Source organism: Camelus dromedarius, chromosome 14 (genome assembly GCF_036321535.1).
Source record: "Camelus dromedarius isolate mCamDro1 chromosome 14, mCamDro1.pat, whole genome shotgun sequence".
Taxonomy (NCBI): domain Eukaryota; kingdom Metazoa; phylum Chordata; class Mammalia; order Artiodactyla; family Camelidae; genus Camelus; species Camelus dromedarius.
Window position 1 is genome coordinate 10,195,778 of NC_087449.1, and position 19,959 is coordinate 10,215,736.

A 19,959-nucleotide genomic window follows, 5' to 3' on the forward strand; every position below is an offset into this window, starting at 1 on the left:
ATATGATTGTGTGTGTGAATGTGACTCTTTTCCTTTGGATAAAAGAGCATTAATGGGGTTTATTTTGGTTTGCTTGCATTTTGAAAAAAGAGAGAGAGAAGAAGAACTCCTCCTCCCCTTCCACATTGTCTGGACGAATCTGAGAAGCAAGTTCAAAGCCACTGCTATACAGTTTTCCTTAATAAGAGCAGTGGTGATATTTTCATTCTTACTAATAATAAATAGTGACACTAAGGATACTTTCCTGCAAAGAATTTAAACTGTTTTCACACACATCAATCTCCTGATACAGCCTCAGCACTGCTTCATGAAGTAAGCAGTTGAGGGCTGGCTGGACGGGGATTACTGCATTTCTGGTTCATTTGCTGTCTATATATTTTACTGACTCATTTAGGTAACTATTTCACAAAAAGGCAATCCACGACAAAAACAAGTCTCAGTCATTTCCAACACCTTTAGAGTTCATCAGAGGGGGAAAGAGGGCAGAGGAGAACCTCTCCATTTTGAAATTAGACAACAGCTGTAGGTTTGGGTTTCCAGGGCTGTCTTTGGAACAGCTTTGTAACAGAAGTTCTTAGTTGGAGGAACCATCCTTTACAATAAACAGCAGACATACTTTAAAGAAAAAAATTAGTAAAAAGAAAAGGCATTTAACAAAAGCATACCAAATTCTTTGTCTACTTTCTTCTGATTGATTTAAACATGACAAAAATTATTACATCCATTTTACTGAGGAGGAAATTGAGCCTCAGAGAGACCAAGAGTGTGGTCAGTAAAGGAAGGGATAAGATTCAACCATGTCTGACACCGACTATCTCCTGCTACATTTGAAGACAGTGATTATTTATATTTTTAGACAAAATTTATAAAACTAGTTTTATTTTTCTATGTTAATTTTCTTTACTCTCCCACTGAAAAATAAGTTTCTACAAAATAAACACAATGGCCTGGTTTCGCAGACGATGGATAGCTTTCTTAGATGGTAACTAACCAGAAAGTCATAAAAGTCAAATATTTAAACAGTTAATACTACAGGAGCAAAGTGCTAATATAAGCAAGTCCTATGTCTAGTAACAGGATAATTGAGTAAGAATTAGACAACTACTCTATCTGATAACTTTAAGGCAAATGCCACATTTGTAGATCACATAGGAAAAAAATTAATCACCAGAAGCTGCCATCTCTCATTACTTTAAGTTTCCTTCTAAGTGAAAATTTTTGTCAACGTACTGTGAAGGGCCATTACAGACTAATTAAGCTAAATTTTCCTTCCTCCCTCCCTCCCTTTTTTCTCCCTCTCTCCTTTCTTCCTTCCTTCCTTCCTTTCTTTCCAACCTTCCTTCTTCCTTCCTCTCTTTTCTTTTTTTGTAGGGGTATCAACTATTCATTTCTGCTTTGAGGAATTCATGTTTACTGACTAGGTTTAAGTTTTATTTCATTCTTTCATTCCTGGGCAGTTCCCTCCCCCAACCCGGTTTTGGCCTGTTTTATAAAGCTGTATTTTTATGGGAGATTTTGAATGGTTAATTACTGCTTCAGCATGATCAGAAACTCTCAGCACATTTACAACATTTTATCTTTTTATCTCTCTGAAGTACACATACAGATATTAAAGTACAAAGAGGTTACATGACAAGCCTAAAAAAAGTGCTTTGAAAAGGAAATAAGATCCTTTACTAGTGAGCTACCCCAAGCAACACAATGGATTTCACTGTAAAATGCAATAAATGGACAGTTAGCACTATGTAAAAGTCAGAATCAGTGCAGGTGGCTGGGACATTACTGACACTGTGACATCTGAGAGAGTACTTTCTCAAAAATTGCCCTCACCAATCTGAAAATTAAGCTAAGAGGGACACTGTTCTTCTAAATTTCTGGCCAAGGATTACTAAAAAATCTGATATGTTTTTGAAAAAAGCAAACGAAAACCAAAAGAATAAAACAAACTAATTTTTCAAAAAAGCTTTAACTGCTCAATGGGTGATATATTTGTTCTGTTTTAAAAACATATTTTGTTCTATTTTCTGGGCTCGTTTACTCCTTTAAAGCTTAGAAATACTGCCGAATGACAAAGAAAACAAAGAAAGGTTGTATGGGGAAGAGGAAGAGACGGCGGAGACATCTGGATTGCGTTTGATCTGGCAGCTCTCTCCCTGTCCAGCGAGGTGGGTGCTGCCCTGGGCAAGCAGGAGGGGTCTGCCTGTGCTGATATTTGATTTCCAGGTGCAAGTATTCACTCATCTAAATCCTGACCATATGCTGTCATACATCTGTATAAGTACTGCTGTTTCCTTTTGAACTGGATTTGAAATGTACACCTGACTGAGACATATAAGACAGATGTTCCTGAAGTGGTGAAAACTCCAGCAATTTTGCAGGGAAGACTTGGGCCATGGAAATATTTCTTATACCTTGAGTCTTGGCATGTCTTTTGCCTGGTTAGAAGTGGCATTCAGAGGCAAACTGAGGGGAGCCAGGAGACCAAAAGTTTCTAGTCTTTTTTCTGACCTTGATGCTTGTCATGTATAAAGTAAAAAGGGTGACTCTTCAGATCCCTAAAGGCATATACAATCTGTTGGGGGAAACAGGTTAAATGCACAAATCCTGCTGCCTTAAGTTTCAGTTATGCAAAAAGAGCACACACATTGTATCGTACACTTATAAACATGTTTTGAGGCTAGATCTCATGTTAAATGTTCTTAGCACAACAAATAAAACAAAATGAAACAAAAACATTTACTAACCATTGGCAAACTACTATTTTGCAGGACGTTGCTATTTGCCAAACAGAACAGAAAATCTATGTGGAGTAATTACTGATTTAGTACATTTAGGCAATGTTGGCTTACTTATCTGATTCTAAGTTTTCTCATATATAAAATGAAGATAATATTTTTAATTTTGGGTCTTTGGAAGAATTCAAGATAATAAAAGTAAAAATGTCATAGTTGCTTAAAGCGTGGCAGTTATTATTATGACTGAAAGTTAGAATGCCAGCTTTATTCACTGGGCATTCAATTTATAATTTGAAGTTACATAAATTCTGTAGTGGCAAGTTGAAAGGTATATGTGATTTGCCCTCAAGAATGGGATCAATGATTGCAAAGGTGGCTCCTGTTGTGAAATGGTATGGGGGCTCTGTTCCCAGGGTGTACCAGGTACTCAGCAAATATACCAGGTACCCAGCGAGCTGTGATCAAGAGGAAGCCCTGAAAAAGGAACACTCTGAAAATATCTGAACTTTCATATTTCATCTCTGGGCCATTTTATGTATAAACTCATTATTTAAAAAAAATTCATTTGGCTGGAAATCTCTATTAATGCTCATGTTTGTAGCGCTTTTTGTTGTTGTTGTTGTTAGTTTTTATAATTATAAAAGAGAAATTTAATTAAAGGAAAAAACTTCATATTTTTGTTAGTGATATTTTACTGTATTCAATTCCTTTGATTATTGGTCAATTATCAAATATATTAATAAGTTAAAACTTTATTCCATGATAGTAAAGAAAGATAATACTATTTTAAAAAAGGAAAGAAACACTTTCAGAAACAATAGCTGGTTAGTAATGAAGTCTAAATTTTCTTCTAGTGTATTAAGCATAGAGACCTTTTTTTCAGTATTATTTTGACATTTTTAATAACAGACAATGGAATTAATGTTGATGTTCCATATTAACTTACTATTGAGCAAAAGTATTTTTTTTCCATATTGAGTAGTACAGAGACCTTTAATAGTTTCTGTTATATGGCAGGGAAAAACAGGTAAAGATTAAGGAAGAAAGAAATTTCTTAGCACTTGGAAAACTATCCTTACTGCATTTTGTAGCATCTGAATTTGGTAGAATTTTTGTTCCCTTTCATGTCATAATCCTTTTCTGTAACAGATGCAAGATGAATTTAGCACTATACTGGGAGACTCCTTGGGTTGCTATTTAAAATATCCAAGGGGTAAATAAAATTTGAGTCAGACTTACAATTCTGTGCATTGGGTTTCAGTTTAGGTAATAACATAATTAGGGAAAGAGGAAGGGAGAAAGGAAGAAGAGACAGAGAAGTGAGGTAGAGAAAAAGCAGTAGAAACTTGGAAAAAGGGCCAGAGATAGCAAAGAAGGAAAGGGGAGGAAGAAAACAAAAGAGGAAGAAAATAAAAGGCAAAAACAGGAGGTTGGGGAACGGAATGGTGGATTCTTTGAGAAACTGTGAAATTATACTATTTAGTGGGAGGGCAGCTCCAAAGCAATGAAATAAAAACATCTGTGATTGATGAAATCCCCTGAAAAAATTTTGCTCTCCTAGGTTGAAAGCTGTAACCTGTTTAGGAAAGAGGATGAAAAGTACAAACTGAATTTCATGAATAAGTGGGTAATTATGGGCCAGATACATGACTAAATTCTGTGAAGCAAGTAACTATGCAACAAGAATAATGAATGGAAAAATAATGTATATAACATAAGCATTTGCCATTTCATTAAATATCATTCTAGGTAAATTATTTGAAATTATTATTTCCACATACTGGAAATGTTAACACTTTGAAGACAATCTCAGCAACAGCACTGATACCTAAATTAATTGCATAGACTCTTATAAATGTACTATTTTGTATCTGAGACTATTATGTCTTTTTTTTTAATGAGAAAATATGAAATTTGCACTATAATTTCTGGTGATTTAAAAATTATCTGAACCCAAAGATTCAAGTACCTAAATGCTAAACATCAAAAACTCACCATGACTTTTATAATATCTCACAATGGCCTCCATCCTTGATTTATCCCCTTTTCTTTCCAGTCTTTGTAAAGTCTTCATTCTAATTCCAACTATCTTTAAAATTCCAAATTCCCCTTCGTGTTTGATGCTACATCTACAGTGCTGAACTAGCATTTATGTTTAGCTCTTTGTTCAAAAATTTGTCAAAAAGCCAGGATACATAAAAATTTTTAAAAATTGCTCTCCTTTTCCCATTTTCTCTTAAATGACTTTTCCAACTCCTACAGGGAGGGAAAAAAACCCCAACAATATATGGCTTCCTCCTTTATCATCTTCTAGTGGGTAACACAGCTTTGGGGTGCATGGATAATATGCTCAATACTCAGCACTGCATGCATTGCCACATTTTATTCTCATGAGGAAAAACTTAATTGCTGCCATTTTTCAGAGAGGCAGCAATCTACCAAGTACCACACAGCACAGTATTGGAGGTGGAACAGAATTCAGATTTGGCCAATTCCAAAGCCCACATCCTTGTACATCCTGCCTTCTAGTTAGTTATCAAATGTGCCCCGGTCTCTTTTCCACCTTCTACCCATAGGCTTCTGAAAGTAAGGTCCTTTAGAGCAGGTACCAGGTTATTTTCATCTGTGCTTTGGTACAGTGACTGGCACAGAGCAGATTCCCAAAAAAATTTTGGGAAAGAATATAGTAAGACCAAGTTTCAAATATATAACCAAGTTACTCTAAAGCTTGGCCAAAAGTGCCTGTTTCCCCCTTTTGGTCTGGTTTCTGATTACCTAAAATAGATCGGATGTTCCATGAACGACGTGCTGGAAGGAAGGAAGTTATAGAGTGACATACCTGGTCATGTGCTGGGTCTCTGGACTTGCTGGCCCTATACCAGCAGTCCTAAATTTGTTACTTAAAGTTATTTACACAAACAGGATGTTCATGCTGAGTTCGGCAGCGGAACCCCTTCTATTGTTAAATTGGGAACTTATCAAGTCCCAGGGTGGTACATACTTTAGAATTATGGAGGCTTTTTTTTTTTTTACAGTTTGGGTTTTAAAACATATAGCCAACCTGGCTTGGTTGGCCCAGAGGTAATAGAAAGGGAAAAGAAGGCGGATTTCAGGGATGGGGACCCCAGATCAAAGGATTGCTCTTAATTTCTAAATGTTTGTTAAGTGATCTTTTTGAGTTTGTGTTCCATTTATTGTGATGTTCTTGTATGTTCTCACCAGGTGTTTTTCAATGAAGCACTAAACTTCCCCTTGTAGACTCTAAGAGGATACCATCAGGTAGGTTTAATGCAGAAGATTAGGACTGCATTAAGATTAAGTCTGAAATGTTCTGCTACCAATTAGCCCTCTAGTATTTCTGTAAGCCTTGAATTTTTGATGCGATCAATGACACCAGTGGAGCCATCTTCTGTGGAGTGGTTATTAAAGATATAAAAATCAATACAAAGATGATACTTGGAAATCTATATCACAAGATAATGAATCATCATGAGAGACAACTAAGAAGAATGTCAGCAAACCAAACAGAAGGTTTATGCATAACAAAGTATTTCATGCCCATAGAATTTAAGCTAAATTTTGCATGAGACAGAAGTCTTCAGGCTACATTCATGATATATTTGCATGACAAGGTTTTAATAGGATGAAGACACAAGCCCAGCTAGGCAAAGGGTTCCCAGTGCATTCAGAAAAAAATGAAAAAGAAAAAAAGGAAAGTGAGGAGGATTGAGTTGTTCACAACTGAGCCAATAACGGCATGATTTAACTTTAATGACAAAATAGCATCCAAACTTTTGCTGTCAGTAATCTTCATTCAATTTCTTTTAAATGAAACATTATTTGCCTGCACCTTAAGTCCATAAGTACTGATTGTTATTGGAGCTGTGTATTGGAGCTTCACAGAATAACCCAAATTTAATTTGAACTGGGGATTGATTTCGTTTCCTTCAAAGGAAGATTTTTTTCTCCTTCCAAAATTGAACTGATGCATGACTTTGCAAGTTCATTTTGGTTTTCTCCTTGACACAATTGTAAGCGACAGGAGAACATTTATGTGCTTTGTCCTTAAGGGATATCACGACATTGCTAATGATGCCACAAATGACTGGGAGCTATTCTTTGGCTTTAGAGATACGGATTCCCTATGATTTCATATCACTGGCTGCCAGAAAAAGCAACCAGTCCACTAAACCACTGTATATTTAATAGATACAGAGTTTTATGCTTGAGATTTCCCAATTTACAACTTCATAAATAAGGTTTTATAGTCAGAGATTAGATGAGGGTGTGGTTTTGTGTATGTTGGGTGATGCAAAAGTCACAATGTTTCTATTTCCTTCATTCTCTAGGAACACATTTGAGTCCCTCCTTGGAACTCACTTAAGCGGCAGCCCTTATGAAGGGACATGCTCATAATCACTTCCCATCAGGTCCTTAATAGCAAAGTCTGGCTCTTCATTAATCAGTTAACTTACTGATTTAGAAAGAGAAGTCTTTGCTTTTCTTGGAGTTTTTTCATCTACTTCTCATCCTGGTGCCAACATAATTTCCAGAAAATGAAACAATGATTAGTTTATGCTATTGCATATTAAGTTAGGTTTTTTCTATGTTTTCATTGCATGTTTCAAAGGTTGACTTAATCAGCTGTGAGTTGTTATGAAGTCAGATTTAACAATAAGAGAGTTAGACACACCTTGTGTAGTTTTAACAAGTCTTTGCAGTTTTGACTTAATTTGCTTCCCTCCTCTTTACCCTTTGAGGCTCTCAAAGCAAATGAACCATTCAGTAGCATAAAACAAGGGGAATTAGTTTAGACTTCACCAAAACACAGACCTCTTGCTAGCAATATCTGCCCTGATGCAGAGTGTCTGCAGTTTAAAATATTGCAGTGTCTTGACTGTCCTGACACCTCACGATTGTCCTCTTGAACTCCCACTGCCTGGGGAACCTCAACACCCACAGCTGTTCAGTTCTCAGGCTCAACCTCAATGGTGCTGATACTTCAGCTCCTTTATCTTTGTCTGTAAAATCTACCCTACAGATGCATGAATATAATGACTAGTTTTCCAGTAGTTCTAGATTCCAGGTTTAAACTGTATAGTTTTTTTTCAGGGGTGTGAAAATTAAAAAAAAAAAAAAAGTATGAGAGATGCTATTCTCATAGGCAAGAAGTTCACAGATAGCATTTTAAGGAAACATGTTTTTGTGGAAGGAAAAGTTTTTGCATTCCTCCAAGCTATGAAAACCTTTAGCTCTCATAATTCAGTAGTCAGTCTTGTTTGCTTGGGGGATAGGTTTTGATGTCTTGAAAGATACTACTGATTCATTTAAAAATAGCTAATGATGGTAAGCTATGTGCTCAGTGCTGGGGATACACGTTGTATCAGGGAAACTGTGAGAAGGGTATTCAGTAAGATTGTGACGCCGTTCCTCTTGTGAGATCACAGATTAATGTATTTTTGGGAAATGATAGTATCTTTAATAGTTTGGTTAGCAAATAAATTCAAACTTGATAAATGTCTAAACCTGGGTAGAATAATCAAACATTATTTTTAAGAGGTGGGAGAAATGAGATGCATAGCAATTATATGAGAGCGCTATCCCTCCTAATGGACTAAAATGATCAAAATTTGACCCCAAAATTGGGCAGGTAAGTCACAGGAAGAAAGTTAAGTTTTCAGACAATGTATATTTACCAGATAAAAACTGACGAGGTCTTGCTGAAATGATTTGGGGAAATAAAAAAGGGTTGATACCTAAAAGGGACAGGCTGAACAAGGAAATTTCACCATCCGTACAGTTAAGATGGGCCCTTACAAAGAGGAGAAAACCCACAGAGGGCATTTACATTATATGAACTCAAATAGTTTTTTAGATCTGTAATTTAACTTAGAAATTAAGAAGACAGATGTATTATTTTATAATATCATGTCTTATGTAATTTAATATTAATATATTTTTCCAGCTTCTATGAAATGAAAGAGTGGTTTTAATTAACAGGAAGTTAACACATGATGGAAGCAAAGAAGAATTACCCAGGAGTTGCACACAAGACCATATAGGAGTTATATCTCTGCAAACAAGCCCAGAAATAGGAATACTTCTAGACTTTTATGAGTCAATGCTTCACCATGCTTTTTTTTTTTTTTTTTTTTTGAGAAGATGGACTTGTTTATGGCACTGATTGTGGTGATCATGGGTATAAACTTATCTCCAAATTCAATAAGTTGTATACGTCTCCAAACTCATCAAGTTGTATACATTAAATATGTACAGCTTTTTGTATGTGAATCATACCTTAATAAGGTGGTTAAAAAAAAAAAAAAAAAAAAAGAATGAGGGTCCCAGCCAAACAGAATGCCAGAGTTTTACATAGAACTTTAGGAAGCTGAGCAGGCCCAATCCTCTACCTGAAATAAAATCTTAAAATTTGATTTCACTAGGCCTTTGAATGGTCAGCCTTTCTACTGGCTACTTGACTCCTATGACTCTAGGGAACTGGGTGAATCCAAATTTTAGAGGGTCTAATTTTAGGGAAAAAAAATCAGGATAAAAATACAGTAAGGCAGGGAGAGTTTAAGTTATAACACAATCAAACATGTCAAAAAAGAATAGAAAGAAATACAACAAAATGTTAACAATACTTTTCTCGAGGTATTGGCATAAAAATGGATTTTTTTCTTCCTTGTATGTTTTGATATTTATAAATTTTCAACAATAGCATTTCTACTCTAACAAGAAAAAAATAGAGCAATGAAAAGTACCACCTAACAGTTGAAATTACTGTTATTATATACAGATGAATACATTTTACCACCGGTAATGCCTTTGGCTATAGAGGAAAGATGATTTCCACAGAAAGATATTTTATATCTAATTAATTGGGGAAGCTTTGGGCAAAATTAAACTACAGATCCTGGAAGCTTAAAACAGTGAAGATTTAATAGACACGAGGAAGAAAAGGTAAGATCAATGGAAGATCTTCCAGACAGTGAGAACAGTCTGTTAGGGAGTACCTAAGAATATGAAGAACGTGAAAACAAGGCAAAGTGAATCTTACATGAAAGTGAATAATAAATGAGAAGAAATTAGGAAGTAAACTGACCTTGAATCTGAAAGAAAAGAGCAGTGACAGAATTCTGTATCTTCAGTGTCAAAATTAAGAAACTCTGTTGGGAAATAAGTTTATGGAATCAATAAAATCAACCTTAGAATCAGATTGATTTCTACTTTAGGAGGAGGGGCTTTAAATCATTAGCATTGGGTCTGTTTTATTAACACTATAGCTTTCCCTTTGCTTCCAAGAAAAAGCACATATAATGCTTTTACTCTTCATAATTCACTTGCTTAGTCAAATATTCATTGATTTTTCTGAATCGGTAGCCCATCTGCCTGCAAAATACTCATTGACTTCATGGGACTAAATAATACGTATTGGTTGATGTTAATGTACATACATGCAGTAAAACTGTCTACTCAGTTATCTTCCTGGTACACCTGAGTATATATGAAAAGCATCATTAGACAGTGAGGCAGCACTGCCTGAAAAGTGGTGAACATGATGGAAAGAGCATGGTCTTGGACCTAAGAAAGACATGGGTTCACATCCTGGCTCTGCCATTTGTTATCTGTTAAATTTGACCAAGTTAAATTTCTGAGCCTTATTTCTTTGACTTTAAACTGGGGATGACACTTTTTCCTAATATAAGTTTTGTGAGGATTAAATGAGATACACATAAATTAAAGCATATGGTAGAGTGCCCAGCATATAAGGAACTCTCGATAAATGGCAGCCATGATTATCATGGTCATCAGCATACTCACAGTTTACTTTTCCAACACAATGCAATTAACTGTTTCAAGAACAATATCTAATTTTAGTTTTCTTTGCATGGATTAAGTTTTGGATCATTAGTGTGTGAATGATCTCATTTTTTCCTTAGATAGCAAATGGTTAGTTCATAGATCCAGATATGAAATGGATCCATTGCCTAAATTCTCAAATATTTCTCTGTCAAGGTCAGTGCTACTAGCTTTTTCTTTTTCAACTGATTCACACTGAGGCTGGACAGAAACCTGAGGAAATCGACTGATGAACCTCAGAGACTCTGGGTTTCTGTTTCAGACAGATGGGGTTGCTCATTAAGCTTTATACCCAAGCTCAACATTTGGGTCTTAAAGGCTTAAACTCAGCTACAATAGCTGTAGTTCTCCTTGAAGAGGATGAATTATTTCCATCAATACTGGAATCTTCACAATTGCAATCTAAGGGGAGACCCTCGTACTCCAGCTAAGCTTGGGGTTTTGGTGATATGTCTATTTGCACTTTCACTGGGCATGGAAGAGTGAAGGACTTGTTTACTGAAAGTTACCTTTCATGGTGAGTTAACCAGTCCCTTCAATTACCCCTTTGCTTTGTTTTTAGTGATCAGTATATTACATAGACTCTGGATAATATAAATATAGGAACACTGGTTATTTATCCCAGAGAAGGACTACATATCCAAGCTCTATACATTATTAAAACCCTATCTTGGATCCCACCTCTTCCATCAGAACTCCTACAAAACTCATAATTTATAATACTTAGATGAGTACATGAATATAGTTTTTTCTGATGTTAATATTTGTTTTGTATATGTTGATTTTACCTCGATAAATAAACTACAAAGAGCAGGAGCCACAGTTCAGATTTTGTTTTATACTTCTTTGTTGTGGAACAGTTTTAGACATATTATAGACCCCCAATAAAATTAGTTAAATTGTTTTTCAAAAAAATATTCTCCAAACATACAGTTGGTAAAACTAAAAAGTAAATTTAACCAATTTAACTCACATCTTTTTGTGATTTTAAAGTTTTCAGTGAATGTGAAAACAACCCATTTAAACTAATGTTTCATTCTTGAAATGATGGGATCCGTGGGGTAAGAGGAATGGGTAGACAGGTGTAAGAAAAGCTTGACAGCAGAATGTAGATTTGGTGCATGTTAAGATCTGCTATACATTTTTCTTGCTTAAAAGTTTTTCCTAAAAGTCAGTCTTCATTTTTGAGGCTATTAATTTCTTCAAATTATATGTCAAAAATTTTAGTCAGATAACATGCTAGTTGATCAAGCTTACTCCAAATGTTGAGATGCAGATTTGGGGCGAGAACTCAAAAATGGGATCCCAGCCATGTATTTTTAACAGTGATATTTTCCTGAAATGCTGGTTACAGGGAATAGACATTATCCATTCATGTTTCTTATTTTACCATAGCAATCAACATTTATTTACAGCATAGAGAGACCCCAGAAAAATTATACTGGAATGTTTTAACATAAAACAATTTAAAATTTCTGAAGTATTCTGCTGAAGCAATTGTCTTAATCGCTAACATTATCCCTTCCAACTATTACTTATCTTACTTTCAATATTATAATGATGTAATATTATTCAGGATTAAGACCTATTATATTTACTACATATATTTTGAAAATGGTAAAATGAAAGAAATACACTGAAACTTGAGTAAGCATCATTATGGGAAATGGTATCTATTTTATTTATTTTTAAGTTTGAAGCTCTAATTAGCTTTATTAGGTGATTCGTAAGTCGGCAGCTTTTCATACAGCGACTGAAAGGTTGCTCCCTAGTATCTATCACATTTATGAAAAATTTTCTCTTCCAGTAAGTAACCTACTGTTACTACCTATTCTTTAAAATAATTTATTTTGAGAATCATTTCAACTTTGCCAAATTTTGCCCCTTTAAATGATTTTAACACTGAATATCACTGCAGACTAAATATTATAAAGGTGTGGTTAATTGAAAGAAGATTCTAACTTCAGTTTAGGTCTTACTTTTTATGAAAATTAATAGTCTCTAAATGACTCAGCAGGTAACTTGTTTAAACCTTATAATGCCATTTTCTGCATTTGGGTTATTAAAATAAAAATAAAGCCATCATCAATGATAGTATTTGTAATGAATAAGTTAAATAAAATAAACTGTATTCCTACATGTACTGAAAGATCAACTTCACGTATTTTTTTTTATCTTTAAAGTTATCCTCAGAAATAGGATAGTGACCAATTACATTTTGGAGATGAGAAAACTAGGTCAGACAGCAGTTAAGGGCCACTTCCAGACTGAACCTAGGTGTTCCAGGGTTCTATAAAACATGTATTAGTGTTACTTTCTTTTCTCTAATCTGTTACCTTTGGTCCTAAAAGGAAAGAGGAGGATGGTAGATTTCAGAAACTGTTTTTGCTAACAGAAGAGGGGGAAGTACAATGACTTGTTCTGACCAACTAGCATGATGGTTAGTTATGCTTCTTACCAGAGAAGGATGGAAGCGAGTGGAAACAGGGACTACTGGCAGATCTACTGGAGAGATGAAGTCATTAGCCACATACGGGCTCATTAAGCTCTAATGGTGATCATAATCATCAGTTTGTGATTTGGAAGAACATCCAAATCCATCCCCTTGAAAGGCTTTTTGTTTTGTAGATTCCTTTATATTCTGCGTCCTGAAACACTATGCCAGTTATGTTTGCATGTTTCTGAAATGGCCACAAGCCGTCTAATTGATTCTCCCACCACACTGTGCACTGAGCTCGCAGGCGCCCTGCTGTAAGGTCACTTCCACGTCACACCACCTAGGGCTGGCCAGGGACCCATTCAAAGGGCAATGGGATGCCAATTATTTTCCTTCCTGGCATTTATATGAAAAGTATAATACATCTCCTTTAGGGGAGAGGCTGCTAAAAGGGAACTGGGAGTTTAGTTCCCTCAGTAATTCCCACAACCACTAAATTTCCGGACTACAGGAAAATTGAGAAACTGAAACAAATAAAGTGAGGTGGTAGAATCAAAGCACTTTAATCAGTCGATCTAGTGTTTACTAGGTGTCAGACAATACTTTAAATGCTCACCTCATTTGTTCATAGTCTCTCACAGCTCCTGGGAGGGAATACTAGTATTTCTCCCACTGTGCAGATGAGGAAATTGAAGACCACAGTGTCATAGCTAGTAAATGGCAAAACCACAACTTGAATTTAGGTTGGATCTGAAGCCTAGATTTTTAGTCATTTTGCTATAGGTAGCATCAAAGATCCTGCATACCTTAAGATAGAATCGATAGCTTCTAGGAACATACAATTATTTAACAAGCAGGAAAGCCAATGATGGTTGTGATTCAGAGAAACAGAAATACGAGGCCATCCTCTACAAATCCCTTCATCTCATACATCCTCATCTGACACCACCTGTGGTGGAATGGCATTAATGGGATGTTCTGTACCTCTTCCTACAACTACAGAGAAATGCATCCTAATAATTTCAAGCTTCATTTATGAAAATAACAGATCTAATTCCTCTCCAGTTGACTATGTGATTTGTGATGTCCTGGCACACTCCAGGGCAGGAGTCTCCTAAGATCACAAGAATACAGTTGTATGAAACAGCTGTATGAGGTAGGAAGCCAGCCTTAAGCAATACACAACAAATATGCTGACTCTGAATAGAGGGAACTCACAGATGTACTGTCGTCTTCCCTTAGCACTTCCCAGGATGATGATTCTACCCTCTGCTAAAAGATTACCCAGCATCGTAACTTAGAAACTCACCACAGATTCAGAAAGGACAACACATTTATGCAATGCTGCAATTCATACTATAATTAAATCCATTATGTCTTATTTTGAAATTAATCATTTACCTTATGAATCTAGGTAGGCTCCATACTCTTCAGAACTACTTTAGAATAAGTGGTCTGTGACCTAGAAGGAAGACAAGCAAATCCACAGGTCAAATTCAGCATGAAAAGAATTATCAGGAAGACTGAAGATGATTCACATGTGTGTTAAACATTGTTTCAAGTCTGACTCAAATTATAAAGACGTTTATCAGTTTGGAGTTTCAGAAAAGAAAGAATTTAGATGACACAGAATATCTGTGTTTGTGTCCCTGTGCTTTAAATATCAGCTTGGACAAAAATGTTAAAGGGTCTAAAATGATTCCTGGAACTGAACAATGTAACTGAACCCAGGAGGGAGAAGCAGTCTGCCACCCACCTGGGGAAATGGGTTAATAAAAAGATCAATTGCACTCTTATCTTGTTAGTCATTAGACAGCCCATTGATACCACCTGCTTACTTTAAATGTAAAAGCACAGGCCAGCCATTGGAAAGCTGCCACCGTCGCTCTGGAACCCCCTTTCTTTCTGCTCTAGTGATAGGAGGGAAAAGGCCAAACGCTGACCCTTAGAAGCTGAGCATCTGTTCCTCCAGTAAACACAGATGTGAGGGCAAATCTAAAGCAAGTCTTTCCCCCGGGAAAGGGAGGGTACAAAGTTTCCTTTTCGATAAATATATCAAAATATGAGTAGCTTACAGAGTTAATATTAATGTGAACTCGAGAAACATTTTTAATGTTAAAAAATAAAATAAAATGGCTCAGACGATTTTCTTTCTTCTTTCTTTAGGTAAGTATATCCCTCAGATCTGAAGTGGCCATATTTTAAAAATACACAGATTGTAAAAACTGTTTGTTTGCTTTAATGGTCTGGAAGAACCACTGTTTTTTTGTATTTTGTTTTTTGTTTTTCTCAGTTGTCAATATTCTTTTCCAAAAGCATAAGGAAAGATTTACCTGTTTTACTTTAGCATCAGGTGCCAATGATTAAAGGCTCAAAAAAAAAAAATAACATACTTCCTAAAGCTAAATAAGTGTCTGCTTACCATTGGTAGGCAGGAAAGAAACTTTTTTTAAATTGGTAACAGGATCTTTTCCTCAGCAGCTATTGTCTGCTTCTCTCAGCTTCTGCCAACTCCAGCTATACATGGGCCTCCCAACTTTTTTCTCACTCCCTGACACGACGCTAAGCCAGGCATCAGATGTGTGATGACAGGACCCCAGACCATCTCACCTTTATAGGGCTTAGGGGTTTTTCTTGCCAACTTCTTCAATTCCTAGTTAACTAACAGACATGAGATTAGCATATAAACGGTGGACATTTGGTTTTGGGAAATTTTATGAAAGAGGGATATTTTCATCTGTAATTAAAAAGCTCATTTTTGTCAGATGAGTTAACATCGAGTATCAAAACCCATACTGTCTTAAGAGGACAAAGGTAACTGAGTAATTATTACTATCTGTAGTAAGAAGCATAGCTGTTGAACTGAAAACCAGACCTCTAGTTTTTTAATAGATATTTATACTTGGAAATGCAGGGTTTGAGGAACCTTCAGTGTTTTCTTGAGTGTTCAGGCACATGGTAAAAGATTCAATGAATATCATATATGATTATTTAAACGTTACAGAAATACAGGTGAATTCCTATGTCTTTCTTTTACATACAGAACACACATATTAATTTTCTGAGTAAACCTAATGAGGGCAGCATTAACCAAAAGAAGTTATTTTTGATAAAATTTGAGAATGCCTGGTTTATCAGAATGGGACTTACTAGTCACCTTCAAATATTATCTTTATTAGAGCTGTTGACTAAAAACTCTCTTCTTTGAAGATAGTTTGCTGTCAGTGTACTAGCTTCAAATTCTGAAGTCATTTTCTCTGGTAAAATTTCCAAGTTCAAAACAATAGAGTCTAAATAAACAAGTCAGACATTTGAGTAAGTCTTATCCTCATGCAGTGGTGGCTGTCACCAGCAAAGCCTGCTGGGGTCCAGGGAGAAATGAGATCGAATCTAGGTGGTAGGATGAAGTCTAACCTCTTCTTCTGTGCTTGGCCTGGTCTCACTTGCCTGTAGGGGTCTTGCGCAGAGGCCTTGCCGCGAACTTGCGGGGTGAGAGCTCCCAGCAGAGAAACGCCGCCGGACCCCTCCGCTCGCGGGCCTCGTGCGAAAGCGGAGAGCACACCTCAATTCAAGATGGCGGCCACGCACGGAGACGCGGCGCCTGCACTGCCGTCTGCGGCTGCGCGGCGGGAGCGCTCTGCCCCCTCCCCGCCGAGGAGAGCCCTGTGAAGCAGCCCCGCCCACCGCTTTAAGGGACTGTGTATCCAGAACGCAAGCTCGAACTTCTCCATTCTTGGATCAAACAGCAGAACTTTACTTCGCTTCTGAACTGAACTTGGTCTCACGCTCCTGGCACGAGCAACACCCAGCAGAAGGACCCCTGGGAGGGCCAAGAAAGTATTCTTTGAAAAAAAAAATGAAAGCGAATATATGCATGTACATGCATGACTGGGACATAGTGCTGTACACCAGAAATTGACACATTGTAATTGACTGTACTTCCATTAAAAAAAAAAGTATTATTTAAACTGTAGTTCAGGGTAAAAATCTACAAGATTCAAGAAAAATTAAATTCCAAGTAGTAGGAAAGCAACATTCTAATCATCAAGTCGCAAATGAAGAAAGTAAAATCATGACTATACTGAGAGAAGAGCGAATAATTCAATACGGGAAAAGAAAGCTCAAGAATAAAGAAGGCAGTTTAGAGAGAAAGTGCATCATCCTGTGACAGCTCATCTAGAGAAAAGGTGAAGTGAAAGGAATTTAAGTAAAATAAAGGAAAATTTTCAAATCATCTTCTGTTGGCTTTTACATCTAAAAAAGAAAATTTTATTTTGAAAAGTTTGGAGGAAACTGTGTAGCCTGAATATTTTTGTTTTTTAAAGGTGTGCGTCTGACTAACGTCCTCATGCCTGGACTGTGATGGTAAATGCATAACTACCTAAGCCTTCTGTTTTAGAAGCCAGTGTAACTGACAACAGAAGATAAGCAATTCTGTTTATTGTCCTGCATGATACAGGCTGAGGAAGCTTTTGAAATCACAACTAATACTGTCATTTCCCTAATTAAAACAAAAACAACTCTGAGTGGAATGGAGCTTTCTTGAAGGTAAATCTGGCCTCTTAATTGAAGCGTCATATTCCAGGATGGGGACATTAGGCAGCAGGCAATCAATTGGGAAGGGCTGATGATGTTTGAGCAGAGGAGTGAATTAACCAGAAATCCAATTTAAGTAGATGAAGAGTGTGGACCATAGATCAAAGCAAGGACAGAAAGTGGATTTATTCAATAATTAACCCAAGAAATACTTCAGCAATACTCAACCTTTAATAGTATCATTTTAATAATAATATACTATATTAATAATATAGTACATTTAATACTGTAATAATATTTAATAATAATAGTAAAGAGTCTTTTTTTCCTACTATTAGGTCCTGAGGATCTAGAGGTGTACTAGTTGGTCAAGGTCTCCACTTTCATGGACAGAAGACAGACATACAACATCACACAACTGAGAGAAAGCGAAAGGGAGGGAGGGAGAGAAACCTGTGTTATAAGTGTGTCTAATTCTACAAGAATGCTTCTCGTTATGTTAAGCTGAGTCTAAAACTGTGAAGATTGGATAGTAGGCTATTGTCCAGATGAGAAAGAAATTAATGAGAATCTAGACAAGGTGGGAGCAGTGGGAATTAAAAGGAAGAAAAAGATGCAAGAGGTATTTCAGAGACAATCAGTAGGGATTGGCAACTGCTGAGATGTGCAGTACAGGAGAGGGAAGAGACATAGATGAAATAGAAAGTTGGAGCCTCACTGAAGAAACTGGGATGCTATTAACAGAAATACAGATGTCAAAAGAATGAACTAGTTTGATGGGGTAATGATGAATTTGAGAGTAGTACATTGTGTTTGATGTGTCAAAAAGTCTCCCGGAGATGACAGCAAGTAGCTGGAACTGTTAGATTACAAAGTAGGGGAGAAACTAGAGCCAGGGATTTTGGTGTCCTTCCAATGGGTGAGATAGTTAAATCTGTGAAATTGTCTACAATCATCAAAGGTAAGGGAGGATGAGAGTCTCTGCAGAAGTGGGTGTTCTGGGAAATAGGATCATTAGGGGAAAGCACAAGTAGACTTAAGGCAAGTGGGAATAATGTCAGTTAAATACGAATCCCTTCGTGATCAGCACTGTTTTAAGCACTTAGCAGGGGGTAACTTCATTTTCACAACAACCCCCAGGAAGTAGATTTTGTTACTAACCCTACTTCAAAAATTAGGAAATGGAATTACAAAGAGGTGGGTAAGGCTACACAGCTCATAAGTAGTGGAGACAAGATTCAGACCTAGAGAGCTTAGTCTCAGAGCCCCCTTCCTTAACCACTGTGCTGTAGCACCTCTCAGGGAGAATGAGTGATTTTGAAAAGAGGGTTGCTCTTATTAAAACAGAAATCCTACAGATTAAATTTAAGTGGTTTAGGTTAGCAAAGAGGATATCCACAGGCATAGGACCGAACTTGAGAGTAACAGCAACATGTGTGAGTTACGCAGACAAAAGGGGGTTTTTAACACTAAGCAAATGAATACATGCAAGATAATGTTGTTCAACTTTTGACAAGGGCTCTGAAGGAAAGTTACAGGGTTATATGGGAGTATATATTAAGGCATCTTAACCTATTATATGGAAGGTACAGGAGGTTGCTACCAGGGAAGTCACCTTGAGAAAGAAACACTTAGACCAACACCCAAGTCTTTAGGACGAGTGAGCAGCAAGAAGAGGGGAAAGGAAGGCACTCCAGTTTCGAGGGCCTTAGGCAGGAGGAACTTACAGGATTCAAGGAGTAAAGAAATTTGGGGCAAAGATAAGGGGGTAAAGGCACTAAGGATTTTGGACTTTATCCTAAGAATAATGGGAAGATATTGAAGGCACCAAGCAGGAGAGTGATAAATTAAGGCTGAGAGAGTTTAAGTAAGCCACCCAGTGCCCAATACCACAGCTACCAACTGACTGAGCCCAAAGGAAACCCAGGTCATCCCAGCTCCAAGGTTCTTCCTCTCACAAAACTGTTATCATTGTCCAGGCTGGGCTGCAAATGTGCATCAACCAGCTCTCTGGGGAAACTTGATGGTTTGTAGCATTTTCTGATATGAGTGGTATAAATACCATTGCCACCTTCCAACTACTAATAGGAAGTTACAGAAGCCAAATTGGGGAGAGATACTCCATATCATACCATTATTTCTAATATTCAGAGACAATAAACAAAAATGTCCTCAGGAACAAAGAAAATACTACAGTAATTAGGAAGTGATGAGTTCTGTGCATTTAGTACCTTTGTTTTTAATATAATGTATTTAATTCAAAATTTATGTGATTAATTTTTAATAATGGCTTTCAGCTTGCCAAATTCCTGAAAATATAATAATAAAATCTCCTGAGTAGGTACAAGCTGGCGCCAGCACACGACAGTTACTGCCTCAAAGAACCAC

At 36.7% G+C, this 19,959-nt stretch overlaps 1 protein-coding gene across 1 annotated transcript in view; it reads right to left on the reverse strand.

The window, feature by feature from the left end:
* The window catches only part of ADGRL2 (adhesion G protein-coupled receptor L2), a 456,641-nt gene extending 442,148 nt beyond the window's left edge, over positions 1 to 14,493 (reverse strand). Inside the window, exon 1 of the mRNA XM_064493400.1 lies at positions 14,437 to 14,493. The gene's annotated coding sequence lies outside the window, so the exon portion shown is untranslated. The remainder of the gene's footprint in view (positions 1 to 14,436) is intronic.
* Positions 14,494 to 19,959: the final 5,466 nt, after the last annotated feature.